The sequence below is a fragment of the Crocuta crocuta genome, unplaced genomic scaffold (genome assembly GCF_008692635.1).
Source record: "Crocuta crocuta isolate KB4526 unplaced genomic scaffold, BGI_CrCroc_1.0 scaffold16, whole genome shotgun sequence".
NCBI classification, from domain to species: domain Eukaryota; kingdom Metazoa; phylum Chordata; class Mammalia; order Carnivora; family Hyaenidae; genus Crocuta; species Crocuta crocuta.
In genome coordinates, this window is record NW_027531893.1 from 748017 (window position 1) to 762332 (window position 14316).

Below are 14316 nucleotides of genomic sequence, written 5' to 3' on the forward strand. Positions count from 1 at the left end.
TAAGCATTTAGGCTGGATTGGTGCTTCTAATGGGCATACTGGAACCTGTCCTTTGGTGCACATTTTATACATTTCTCCTGGGTATAATGTAAGAGTGGTTTATTATATAAATTAGTGAGATTATGGTATAGTATAGCACAGTTAATATAGTGTAGTGAATATGATATTCATACCATAGAATATTATACAATGAAAATGAACAAACTACTATTATAACACTATGAATGAATCTCACAAAAGTAATGATCAGGGGAGAGAAAGGCAGCTGCAAAAGGGTATCTTTTATTTTTATAAAATTATAAAGTAGAAAAACAAATCTATGATGATAATTGCCAGACAGTGATGACCTTCGATGAAGAGGCCAGTGACAGCACACAACACAAAGGTGTTTCAATGTGATAAAGCTTTGAACTGTAGATGCTTTGAACTGTAGATGTAGATTTTTCCAAATGTATGCTGCACTTCAATAAGACAATTATTATAAAAAAGAAAAAAGAAAATAGAGTAATAATCATCAATTGTGGAAGTAATAATCATCAATCAATTAGGAACTGATAGAGCTGTAAGCTACAGGTGATCCAAAAGAATCACTGAATTTCAGCTAAAAAAATTACCTGATGCAACTATACATATTTCTATTAAGGAGGACATTTATTAGTATACTAACCTTATTCCAGATAAAATGTGTTTTATTTTTTAGGTAATTCCCATTACTTTGTTTATCAGCTGACTTTTAAGGTTTTTTTTTTTAATTTAACCTTTTTTTAAAATTTAACTTAACTTCTATAACCTAAACCAATCCTAAGCAATTTGATGAATTGTAACTTTTCTTCAGAGCTGCTTTTTCCTGCTTAATTTTCTCACATTAAACTTTTTAGTAGGAATTATATTCTATAGTTTACTTTGACCATAAAATGAAAAGTTCAGAAGCACCTGCGTGGCTCAGTAGTTTAGGTGTCCAATTCTTGATTTCAGCTCAGGTCATGATCTCACCGTTCATGCCCCTACATCGGCCGTGGAATCTGCTTAAGATTCTTTTTCTGGGGCACCTGGGTGGCTTAGTCGGTTAAGCGTCCGACTTTCGCTTAGGTCATGATCTCGCGGTTCGTGGGTTCGAGCCCGCGTCGGGCTCTGTGCTGACTGCCAGCTCAGAGTCTGGAGCCTGTTTCAGAGTCTGTGACTTCCTCTCTCTCTGAACCTCCCCTGCTCACGCTGTCTCTCGCTCTCTCTCTTAGGAATAAATAAAATATTTATAAAAAAGATTCTTTTTCTCCCTTTCCCTCTCCTCATCCCTGCCTCTCACGTGCATGCTCTATCCTTCTCTCTAAATACTGCTACTAATAATAATATGAAAATGTTAATAGTTCACATGTTTAACAGACTATAGAGCTTATTGTTTTGATCTCATCTCTCTAGGGAATCTGTATTACTGCATTCTCTTTTGAGTTTGATGGAAAAATATAATGTAGACTTCACAAGTACATTGGACAATAACAAAACCATTCCATACTCAAATGTTAAGTCTTCAGAGTCCCCCCAGGGGTATAAAGATGGGCTGTGGAACACCTATAAGGAAACTACTTGTGGAGTGTCAGAGCTGTCAGATCACTTGAGGGGCAACTAGTGAGCTATTAAGTTAGAAATGATCTCTGAAAAAGAAACAAATGTAATATTGAGAATGTACTTCTAATGGGCTACTTTTCTCAGAGATTGGAATGTAGCTGAGCAGATTCCTAACACGGATGACATCCTCTACATTTAGGGGATGGCTGACAACTCTTCACACCCTCTAGGAACTGATGCCTAGAGATAAAGAGTAATCTTTCCCTTATCACAATCAATGGTAATTTCCAGGTCTCCACTGATCCTAAAACACATATCTTTAATCCGAAAGCACTCAACGTTTATTAAATGGGAATAACAAGCTTCACCCAGGAAATATAATTTGAGGAAATTATTAACAGTGATAAAGCATAAGTTATATACAAACTAAGTGAGGAAAAACCTTAATGACAGCAATAAATCAGCAATAAATGAGTTACTTATTAATTATTATTATTATTATTACTGTTATCATCAGGGAGCACTTCCTCTATGCCAAGCATCTCATTAAATTCTGTCATGCTTTGTCTCATGTAGCCCTCATCGCAATTCCTTGATTGTACTGGTGAAGGAGGCTTAGAAAGGAGTTAACATTTACCTGGGGTGCATGGTTCAGAAATGTGATCCAGATCATAAACCCACATTTACTTGATTCATAGCCATGCCAGCTAGCTATGTGGCAAGAACAGCAGAGTTAGACATATGTCTCCTCTTCTCTTCACATTTTGCTCCATTTTGATATGTATCTTCATTTGATGGACTTGTGAATTGCCTTAATACATCTTAAGATGGGTAGAATTAATTTGGGTGGGGGTGGTCACTTTCCCAGGTGCCGTGTGTGATGGCTATCAAAGGGCTGCTTTATCTTAGGCAGAGCCTCCTGATGATGGCCCAGAGTGGAGGAGGGTGACTCTCTGGAAGACCCTGACATCTTACGTCAAAACATGACCTTTTCACTCTCCAAAGTGTTTTTCATCTATTATCTGTTACCTTATTTTGTTCTCCTGATAGTCATATGTGTCACATAAGACATTTATTAACATCCTTATATTAGAGAAGAAATGGTTGCCACAAATGCTAAGTAATTCCTCCCTGATACATCCAAGGTAATGGTATATTAATCATGTTTTGTTATTTTCTGTATATTATCATGTTTTGACATCTTGTAACATCTTTCTGGCTGGGTAGAGGGCTAGCTAATTCTCCCTCCCAGTGCTAGCTAATTCTTAGAGACAGACAAGGGCATGTTGTTTGATAAGCAAATGAACCAACCCAAGGCTTTATCTCCTTTATCTGGTCTGTACACCCCAGGGAACAATATTCCTCTGTCTTAATCATCCCAGGGCCAGGTACCAGGCAACTAGAGCCCACCCCTATAAATCTTCTTTTTTTTTAAAAGATTTATTTATTTTGAGGTAGGGGCAGGGGCATCCAGAAGGGGATAGAGAGAGAGAATCCCAAGGACGCTCCACACTATCAGCACAGCGCCCAATGCAGGGCTCGGCACCAACTGTAAGATCCTGATCTGAGCTGAAGTCAGATGCTCAACCAGCTGAGTCAGCCAGGTGCTGAGATTCATTCCTATAGCCCCAAGCCTGACAAAATTATTGAGACTGGCCAATTACAAACTATTTACCCTGTCCTGCCTTGTCTTTCCCACAGAAACCTCAGCAAAGGCCATGGCCTAAGTATTCCCCCACCCACACCCACTCCTGCCTCTGATTCCTAACCAAAACCTGCTGTTTCTCATGTGTCCATGTGTGGTGAGCCGTGCCTCTTGTTTCTAGTAGAACTGTGAGTAACAGTAACCTTTCCTTTCACTGGTACTGACCTGTCCGTGTAGTCATTCAGTCACCCATACAAATGAAGACTCAGACTCCAAACAAATTTTCCCTACCTCTTTTCCTACTTGGTACCCTGCTATCTCCATCACTAACATTCAGCCCCATACCCTGCCACGGGAGATCTGCTTTCTTCCTCACCCTACCCCATTCCTCATCACACCCCATTCTCTGATGCCTTTTCAGTCCAGGGAAAGACACAGGACATACTTTCAGCATCCCTGCCCTCTGAATTCCAATATCATCACTGTGAAAAACACCTCCAGCCCTCCTGCATCCCACCTTTGCTCACCTCCTTGACTCTGTTGGGCTAGTAGAGATTGATTCAGCATCATGCTCTGTTCTTCTTTCCGTCTCCTCTGGCTCTCTCTGCCTTTCTCTTTCTCTGTAACCTTAAACGAGTCAAACAAATGTTTTACCTCCTGGTTGGAGGCAGATGAAAAATGTTCCACTTCATAGGGGATTTGTGGGGACTCACTACAATTTCCTGAAGTGTTTTTGAGAACCTGCCTGGTCTCGGGCAGAGGAAGCAGCCTTGACGGCATGGCTGCGCATTTTCATTGTAAACATGGCAGCTTGTAACAGGCTCTTGTGACTGGGCTTTTGAAACAACTTCCTCAGGGTAGGAACAGACTGAAATGAAGCTGCAGTGTGGTCAGCTGTCACTTCAAAGGCAACCATAATGCAAGGAGCTGTTAGCACTGTGTTCCTTCTCGTGTCCACAGTGCTGTGAACATAAAATGTAGCAGTTCCTTTGTTCTGAATTCCTCATTTAGAGGCTTTCATCTAGGAAACCCAATGGTTAATATAGGCAAGAGTGTGTATGAATAATTTTTATGGTAAGGAAGTCATCTATGAGATTTCAGACAAAAGTTTCTCTTACGTTGTTTGGTTCAAAGAAGTAACTTGCTAATTTATATCTATAACTTTTCCTGTGACATGCACTCTAGCTCAAAATATATTGTATAGTCAAAATGTGGTTGAGGGACACTAAGAAGAGCATATGATGCTACCCAGAAGGTCCATCTGGGTGCCTTGCAATATACTATCTGAAGCAGGAGGAAGGATTACATCTACTGTGGCAGAGAGCCGGAGACACTGTTTTCAAACTGGAATCAGGAATGAGTCCAAGAGGTTTACGGGGCCGCGGATGGCAGCACCCTTAGCCCAAATCTTGAGAGTGGTGGGGTGGTCAGGACGTTGAAGTTGCAAGCCCCAAGATTAATCTTCTGCTTCTATTCCTTATTACTCTTCGCCATATTGCTTCACAGAATCAACTTACATATACAAACATGGCAGAAATTAACTGCCATGGCTTGAATGTTTGTGTCTTCCTCAAATTCAGATGTGGAAATCCTAACTCCCACATTGATGGTGTTACGAGGTGAGCACATTTGGGAGGTGCTTAGGTCGTGAGGGTGGAGCCCTCATGAATGAAATTAGTATTCTGAGAAAAGAAGCTCCAGACAGATTCCTAGCCTTTCCACCATGTGAAGATGCAGTGGGGGGGTGGGGGAGGAGGTTGGCAGCTATGAATCAGGAAGAGGTTCTCACCAAAGCATGACTGTGCCCGTACATTGATCTTGGGTTTCCCAGCCTCCAGAGCTGAGGGCAATAGACTTCTGTTGTTTATAAGCTACCCAGTCTGTGGAATTCTATTATAACAGCTGAAGGAAACTAAAATATCAAGTAAAATACTTTTTTTCCTCTAGCCTTGAGCTGGGTGGATAAGGTCATTTGACAGAGGAAGATATGAGGAAATTCAGAAATGTAAACAGTTAAATCAAGCTAGCTCCAACCAGAGTCATTTCGCTTGGGCAGGACAAGTCCCTAGATGATTATAACCTGACAAAATCCCTTAGAGGAAATTAAAAGAAACCCAGCACATGTGTGTGTGTGTGTGTGTGTGTGTATCCTAGAGAAGCACCTAGCGTCCACTCCATGAGCACCATTTTAGAAAATCTGTTTTATCTGTGCCTGTTCCTTTTCCTCCCCTCTTGTTCTCTGTCCTCCCGAATGCTCAATTTTCTGAACACATAAGTGACACCCAGGGCAGTCACAGCTGTTGCATACCACAATTTTATGTCACTCAGAGGTAACGGGGCACTCATTTTTAGCACATTTCAAGAGAAAGTATTTTACTTGGTACTGACAGTAGCTCAGTAGTGCATTGAATTCCCTCTCACAGACATATAGGGACCTGCTGCCCAGATCAAGTGGTGACATGTATCACTTGCACACAGAGGTGTGTGCAGACAGGATGGTCTGAGAAGCAGCCTCATGGAAAGAAGCCAGTCAAATGTGATCAGATCATCCAAAGGAGGCATCATCCACCTGTGGGGCTGACAAGACAGGGTGAATCCAGGCATGAAGTTCATTGGATATAATTGAAGAAGACTAGCTACAGGAGGAAATTTAAAACAGGGTAGGTTGAGGAAAGAGCCTGACTTAAGGCCTGGCTCTATGTCTGCTCTCTGAGAAATTCTGGCTGTGTCTCAATCTATCTAAACCTCAGTTTCCTCATCACGGACACAGTGACAGCTTCTACCTCAGATGTTACGAAGCGAAATGTGATGATGCATGCAACACACTTCATACAACACGTGCACAGAGTTTAGGCTCGTTCTATTCCAGCTGTTAGAATTACCAATACTATTATTGCTATTGTTATTTACCCTAAAAGAAGGGGAGGATGGCTGTATCCGTTTTCATAGGGTGTCCATGAACTTGGTGTGGCAGGGAGGGTTGAAAGAAATCCTATTTGGGCAAGTACAAGATCCCAGCACATGCTGACTTTCATCTGCCATCCCCATGTCAAAAATGAGGAAATGGAGGTAAAAGGAGGTTACAAAACTTATGCAGGGTCACATAGAAAAATATCAGAGTTCAAATTCAAGACTGAGTAGTTTTCTCTGTCTCGATAGCTGAACATTTCCAACATAACCCAGAACTTCTTAGAGTCATCCACACGCACTCCTGGAACTTCCCGGTTAAGGCATCTCCCTTTTCAGTTTCTATCTTTGTCCTCTTCTCACCGTAATAAACTAATAATCAGTCTTCAGGTTGTAGCTCCAATGTTATCTTACTGAGGACTTGTGAGGCCTTTTCTAAGATTATCAGGAAAGGGGGTGTCTCCCACTCTTGGACTCACCCTGGATTTGGGGTTTTGTTGAAGAAGACGGTCCACTCATTTACACCACCAGCGCTCTTAATCTGGGGTCTGGGTGGAAACAGAGGGAGGTCTATGAATCATGCATATGAACATACACTGGGACAGAAATGCACACATGCACGCATAGCAGTAATTTTTTATGTGATTTTTTTTTCCAAAACGCCTTAGTGAATACATTATTTCTATGTCTATTGCATACAGCTGCTCCTATAGACATGCACTGTATTTTCGTCACTGTTGGCATATGTCAGAAGGGCTTTCCACTGGTGGGAATTAAGAAATATGTGCCCTCCATTATGATGATGAGCATCTGTCCCTGTTTACCTCAGAATTGGCTTAAGTTAGGAAATGTCAAAGAAAATAATAAGGAAGAAGTCTCAAATATCTTCTGGCTTTGTTTCCCACTATGTGTGACAGAACATGAAAGCCTGAGTTGTCTTCACAGGACACCATTCTTGTGAGTGGAAGGAACATGAAACCAAAACTGCTGGACTAGTATCTCATAATTTTTGTTCCAAAAATTTACTAGTGTAGATCTTTTCTAAGAAAAGAAGACTAGACTTGAAAAGGCAAGACTTTACCAAAATCGGGTGTGCCCTAATGAATCAGCCTGCTCTTAAAATAACAAGAAAGTAAGTGGTAAAGCTGGGTACCCCAGAAATGGTCAAGTTGGTTTGTGGTTTGGGGCAGAGGAGACAGGTTAAAGCAGTGACTCCAAAAAAATTAAATTATTCCATGATGGTCGACTTTAAAAATAATGTTTTGAGGCATACGATGGAGGAATGGGAAGCTGCTTTATGCACCCAGCTGATGCCTTCAGAAATAAATTCCTATTTAGCTAGTCCATTAGGAATTTCAAATCCATCAATATCTTTGAAATGCTGAAAAGTTTCTTCTACAAATACAACTCATTGGGTAGTTTGTGAATAGATAGAACATCTGTGGTGCTTGTGACACAGCTTAAAGGAAGACTTTTTATGCAGTAAGTTCTACACCCATTGCTTTCTCTGGCCCTGCTTGTCTAGAGTAAGGTATCAATTTTGTTAATGCTGGCGCCTTGAATCATTGCCTTTTCAAAATGTTTTCTCATGAAATGAAAGCAGAATATGAACTCCTTCTCTTTTACAAATCTATGATACAGAAATATGCTGACGACTTGAAACTCCGCAACTCTTTGAAGTACTTCTGATCAGACAACCTGAAAATTGAAACATGAATTCTTAATCTTCCCTTTGCTGACATCAACAGCATCCCCTTGCCGAAGATGAAACCCAATGATGCAGAGCCGATGGAAATTAAACAACATAAATCCACTATCCATGTCAGATAATCTTGGAATATCTTGGCGTTCTCTTATCATAAGCCCCCTGTGTCTTTTGTGAACATGGACTGATTCTGTTTGCTACAACATGCCGTTGTGAGCCCAGATTTTTAGCCTGTGTCTAAAATAGCAGAAAGTCCACAGAAAGGTACATAGACACCATGCCAGACGCTACTCAGTAATTTCAGCTTCTCATTCAAGCCAAGGGAGAGATGCCTTCACATTGAAATTTATTTTTTAGTAAAGACAAAGTATGGTTTCATTTCATTTGCACACGTTGGATTTCTTTCTTTCTTTCTTCCTATTTTTTTAGAAAGTTGTCTGAAATTAATTTTGTTTGTAAAGAAGGATGGAAAAGGCACAATTCTTTATAAAAGTATTTTAATCTAATGCAACAAAAGCAGCTATATACATAATTTTATCATTGTATACAAATATCTCTGAGAAGAAAAGCTAGCTTTCACCAGATTCCCAAAGCCTCTATGATACAAAAAGAGTTAAGAATAATAACATGAAGTTAAAAATATCTTGAGGTCAGAGAATCTTTATAACCTGCTCCCCTTTCCACAGCACCTGGGAGAGCAATTGCAATTAATACCCAGTATGTTGGTCATGGTAGTTATGGTTTTCCCATTCCCTAAAGGATGTTGACAAGAGACAGAGTTGGCTGAATGAGCAGGTACACTCATGAATTTTAATTTTAAAACTAAGTGCAAATCTCTATTCCTTATCAAGAGAAGGAAGAAATCTTCTTTATTAAATATCTTATGGTCTAGAAAAGGAAAATCTGACTGGAGGATGTAAAATGAAAATTTGTTTCCTTTCATTGATACTCCATGGTGAGGAAGCATGTTTCTTTACTTGTACTGCACTTCCATACTGGATTCAAAGTCAAAGTCTTTAACACTTAAAGTAAGCATCATTAGGGCATTGATATTTTATGGGCCATATTATGTCCCTTCAAAATTCATATATTGAAGTTCCCCCACCCCGGCACCTGAGAATGTGACTTTATTTGTGGACAAGATCCTTGCAGAGGTAATTGAGTTAAAATGAGGTCACTAGGGTGGCTTCTAGTCCAATATGACTAATATCCTCACAAAGAGGATGTTTGGGCACATACAGGGATGGATGGAAGACACAGGGAGAGGACGGCCATCTACAAGCCAAGGCGAGAGACCTGGAATAGACCCATCTCTTATGCCCCTTAGAAGAAACGAATCCTGCTGACTTCCTGACCTGGGACATCTATCCTCAGAACTGTGATAAAATAAGTTTTTGTTGTTTAAACCACCCAGTCTATAGTACTTTGTTATGGCAGTCCTAGCACACCAGAACATATAAACAGAATAAATCCCAGGAACTCCAGACAAAGCCAATGAAAATAGGCCAGGGGGACTCTGGAAATAATACTAAGAGGAGACACAGAAGCAGATATGATTATTAATCCCTCTGACCACTGCCTAAGGAAGGAGAAAGCTCTTTAGATCTAACATAGACCAGCAGCTCAGAGCTTCAAAATTTTGAGTACCTCCATCATACATTAAGTCTATTAGATAACGTGATGGAATTCGAGTCAAGATTTGTGAAATTTTTTTTCGTGCACAGAAGTGTAAAATGTAAAATCCCAATGGAGGGGTAGAGGAAGACGAGGAATTATAAAAGCAGCCTGAAAAGTAAGTCCTTACTTTATTGGGCTCCGGCTATAATTGACTTGGCTAACCCACATCTGCTTCTTGCACAGCAAGTCTTCAGTTGCTTTTCTCTGTCCTTATCCCCACCTCTGGAGGAACATGGGTGTTTCCTGGCTCCTCTCCCTTTACACCCTCTCTTGGTTTCAGGTATCACCTTAATGGCCTTAGACTCCTGGTGTCCTTCAGGTTTGAGTTTGCATCCTGGCTGTGCTTTTTATTTCCTGAGGGTTGCTTTGGGCAATCTGATCAGTCTTCCTGAGGTCTGAGTTTCTTTAGATCATAACAGTATCACCATCACAGTGTGTTATGGAGAGTGAGTGACAAATTGCCTGTAAGCTCTTAGCATAAGTGTGGCCCAGAGCAAGTGTGCAATACATGAGAGCTGAATTAAAAATAACAACAATACAACAAACTGGTGTATGGTACTTACTATGTGCCAACGTTGATCTAAAAGCTTTACACGTATCGACTCATTTAATTCTCACAACAGATTAGGAAACTGCGGCCCAGAGAAGTTATGCGACTTGCTCAAACTCACAGAGTCAATAATGATGAATCTTCATTACTCAGGTAGTCTGGCTCCAGACACTATCTTCTCAAAATATTAGGCATACTATATCTCTCCGACTATTACTATTCATTATTAATGACATAGCCCTACTTTCTCCCTTGAGCTTCCAAATCGTATGGCTTAAAAACAAAAGTAAAGGGGTGCCTGGGTGACTCAGTCAGCTTAAGCATCTGACTTTGGCTCAGGTCAGGATCTCATGGTTCATGAGTTTGACCCCTGCATGGAAGTCTGTGCTGACAGCTTGGAGCCTGGAGCCTGCATTGGGTTCTGTATCTTCTTCTCTCTCTGCCCTTCCCCTGCTCACTTGCTCTCTCTCTTGTTCTCTCTCTCTCTCTCAAAAATAAATAAACATTAAAACATTTAATAAAAATAAAAACAATGACAACAATCTACCTAGATAACTCATAATCACCTCAGATGCAACATGCTCAAATGAGTCCCCACACTGCTCATCATCCCTATTCCTTTCTCGGGAGTGGGTGGCATCGCCCAGCCAGAAACCTGATGTCACATCAGACTCCTTGTCTTCCCTAACCCTCCCACACCCAAGCAATCTATTGATTTCTATTTCTATCCTTTCCTCTCCATCCCTAAAACTTCCCTTGAAGTTTAAGCCTCCATCTTCTCTGCTCTAGTTAACAGCAACAGCCTTTTAACTGGTTTTTCTGCCTCTAGGCTCAAAGACCCTGTATCTCCTTACCTCACCTCCTCCACAGATTTTTCTAAAAGTTTATTTATGCATTTTGAGAGAGAGGAATCGAGAGAGAATCCCAAGCAGGCTCCGAGCACTGTCAGCACGGGCCCCAAGTGGGGACCCAGTCACGAACTTTGAGATCATGGCCTGATATCCAACAGTTGGATGCTCAGTTGGGCTCTCAACCGACTGAGGCACCCAGGCATTCTCCACAGATTTAAAATACAAATCTGACCATTTCAATCCTGCCTAAAGGATTAATTTGGAGTTCATTAGCATATTCCAGAAGACCCTCACATATGACTGCTGTCTACCTCTCCAGCCTCAACTCCCCCTCCTACCAAGTCCCATACCTCCCTGAACTTGAGCATTCCCCAGTTGCTCTCGTCATCCCGCTCTCCTTCCATCTGTCTGTCTCTCTTTCGGTCTCTCTTTCTCATACACTGTGGTTTTCACAACTAGTATATTAGAGTCTACATTTTTAAAAAATGATTCAGTTTATCCACTCAGAATACATAAAACAATCACAGGAAGATAAGATCGCTAACTTTCCCACCCACCATTTCCCTCGCTGCCAAAACACCCACCAAATTAAATTTGTTACTTGAAGAAAAATAAAATCACTTCAAAACCAGTCTTATAAGTGAGCAAATTTTTTAAAAATCATCTCTCAAAGACTTAAAACTTCTAAAACAACCACACACCAGCAATTATTTATATTCTGTTTTTAGCATCTTAATACTTCATGTTTTATTTGAAAGATAAGAGGAATGATTTTCTTCTGGTGACATAAGGGGCTAACCTGTGACCAGTTATCCCTTCTGTTCCCTGAAACCAAACAGCTTCAAGGACATAGGGATGGAATTGTTGAAAAAGCCTTGGGGCTGACACTGTTATGCTCCTGCTCCTGGTGTTGTCAATATAAAGTTTATCACTGTGTGTCACAAATGTCAGGATGATGCAAACTTCTAGTTTCTTCCAGCCGATTCAGGCTTCCTCTTTCTTTGTTTTTGTTTGTTTGTTTGTTTGTTTAATGCTTATTTCTGAGAGAGAGAGACAGCGTGAGCAGAGGAGGGTCAGAGAGAGAGGGAGACACAGAATCCGAAGCAGCCGCCAGGCTGTGAGCTAGCTGTCAGAATAGAGCCCGATGCGGGGCTCGAACCCACCATCCGTGAGATCATGACCTGAGCCGAAGTTGGACGCTTAACCGACTGAGCCACCCAGGTGCCCCGGCTTCCTCTTTCTTTGAATGCCAGTTTCTCTTTTAAGCCATAAAAGCTATGTATTGAAAGTACAGATGAAGCTGAGTGCCACTTGATCACCTGCACTCTGGGTCTGGCACTCAGAAAAATTCTCGGTAGTTGGTAGATGCTGCTGTGAAGGAAAAAGAAGAAATCGGAAGCAGTCCTAAGTTCTAAGTGACAGGTTATTTCATCTCCTAACCTTACGGGAGGCCAGTATTGTGTAATGGCAGAATGCACAGTCTTGGAAGTCAAGGTCACCAGGGTCTTCTCTGCAGCTATACCTATGTGATGCTGGGGAGTTACTTAACCTAAGGCTTCATTTCCTCATGTGAAAAAAAAAAAAATTAAATGTGAAGTTGTATGTAAAACATTATAATGAAATATTGAATAACAATGGAAGCTATTCTTATTTATGAAGAGTAAAAGGGCAGCAATTGACAATTTCAGGAAAGCTAGTTCTTAACATCATATGGGAGTAAGACATTTCTAAAGTTTTTAGTCACTGAAATCTCTCACCGTTCAAGGATTTAAGTTTTGTATATGATGCAAAAAGTATACTTTTGGCTGCTCAGCTTTCAAAACTGTGTATATACTACATATTATAATCTTAATAATTTTTCTACTTTTATAAAATGATTAACCCAGAAATCTCTTTTACCTCTGATCTTCAATTACTACCTGTAAGAGAAAAATAAAATAATCCATAATGACATAGTCCCCCAAAATTACATAATTATATATTAACCCAAGCCCATCCTTGTCCTTATGTCTATGATTTAGGATTAGCAAGTTGGTGTTGGGGGAGAAATACATTTCAGTAAAAATCATATATGCCACCTTCTACTCTCAAGTTTGTTATTAAAAATGTGCTGGAGTGAAATAATTGGAAACCAAGAAAGTGAAAAAAAGATGTATTAACACAATGTGTTAAAAATTTTATGGGGTCTAGGGGCGCCTGGGTGGCTTAGTCGGTTGGGCGTCCGACTTTCGCTTGGGTCATGATCTCACGGTTCGTGGGTTCGAGCCCCGCGTCGGGCTCTGTGCTGACTGCCAGCTCAGAGCCTGGAGCCTGTTTCAGTCTGTGACTCCCTCTCTCTCTGACCCTCCCCTGCTCACGCTGTCTCTCTCTCTCTCCTAGAAATAAATAAAACATTAAAAAAAAATTAAAAAAAAAATTTTATGGGGTCTAATTAGAAAAACAGCACATCAGGCAAAAGACAGAAACTCCTAGACGTACTGATTTTTTTCTGACAATAGTCGCGCATTGGCGCACTGTGATAGAATTAGGCAATTTGTTTTCAATGAAATCGAACCTACTTATCCTCTTAAGTAAAGAACAATTATAAACACATATTATTTGAATATAATATTCCTCAAAATGAAATTTTTAAAGCCAGTTTTAGATTCCAAATGTAAACTCAAATCATCTAATAGAGGGAAATCTCAGGAACGTATATGAAGCCTTCAAATAAATAATGATCAGTTTCCAAGTACTTACCATTCTTATGACAAGCACTGCACTAGCTGACTTTTGTTTCTTTTTTCTAGTCTTCTCAAAAATTAGCTTTTCACATTTGGGGAAACAAAGTCAGAGAAGGTAACAGATTAGCCCAAAGTCAACAATTGGCTAATGTATAAACTGGGATTATATTATTTTTATATCCTCTTACTAAGGGTTAGGCTTCCCCCGAAAAACTACTGTCTTATTTTATTTAAAAGATACTTCTTACAAAAGAGTTATTTGCGAAAACTTTATATGGCTGTACAGTTCACGAAAAAAATGGGGTATTTGATGAATGAGGAATTTGTAGTCCTTCGTGACTAAGATACTTTAAAAATATACTAATGATCATTAAAGCCAAATACCACATGAGAAATAATAGGCAGAAGAAATAAAGTGTTCTTTTTAAACTTGGTCTTTGCTTTCCTGTTTCATATTATAATCGGTTGATGTTTGAAAAGGTCTGTGTTCATTTTCAGAAATGGCAACAATCTCCTAAAAATAAAGTTTGAGCATAAATGAGAAACTAAATAAGCTTCACTCTTTAAAAAAAGAAAAAAGTCTTGGCAAGAAAAAAGAATGCCCTTAACAAACTACGAAAAAAACATGAACTTTACTATTTAAGAACCAAGTTTATGAACGATTACTAACTACAGAATTTGATAATGCCCAGTGT

At 40.0% G+C, this 14316-nt stretch overlaps 1 long non-coding RNA gene across 2 annotated transcripts; it reads right to left on the minus strand.

Annotated features, from left to right (window-relative positions):
• Positions 1–323: 323 nt before the first annotated feature.
• LOC144239235 (uncharacterized) lies at positions 324–13693 on the minus strand. 2 transcript variants are annotated; one of them, XR_013337345.1, is made up of 5 exons: positions 13638–13693; positions 12798–12817; positions 6595–6663; positions 3736–3835; positions 324–456 (listed from the first exon to the last, which is right to left on the minus strand). It is a non-coding gene; the product is annotated as an uncharacterized LOC144239235 (long non-coding RNA). The 2 variants fall into 2 exon arrangements; XR_013337346.1 differs by having other exon boundaries at positions 324–461.
• Positions 13694–14316: the final 623 nt, after the last annotated feature.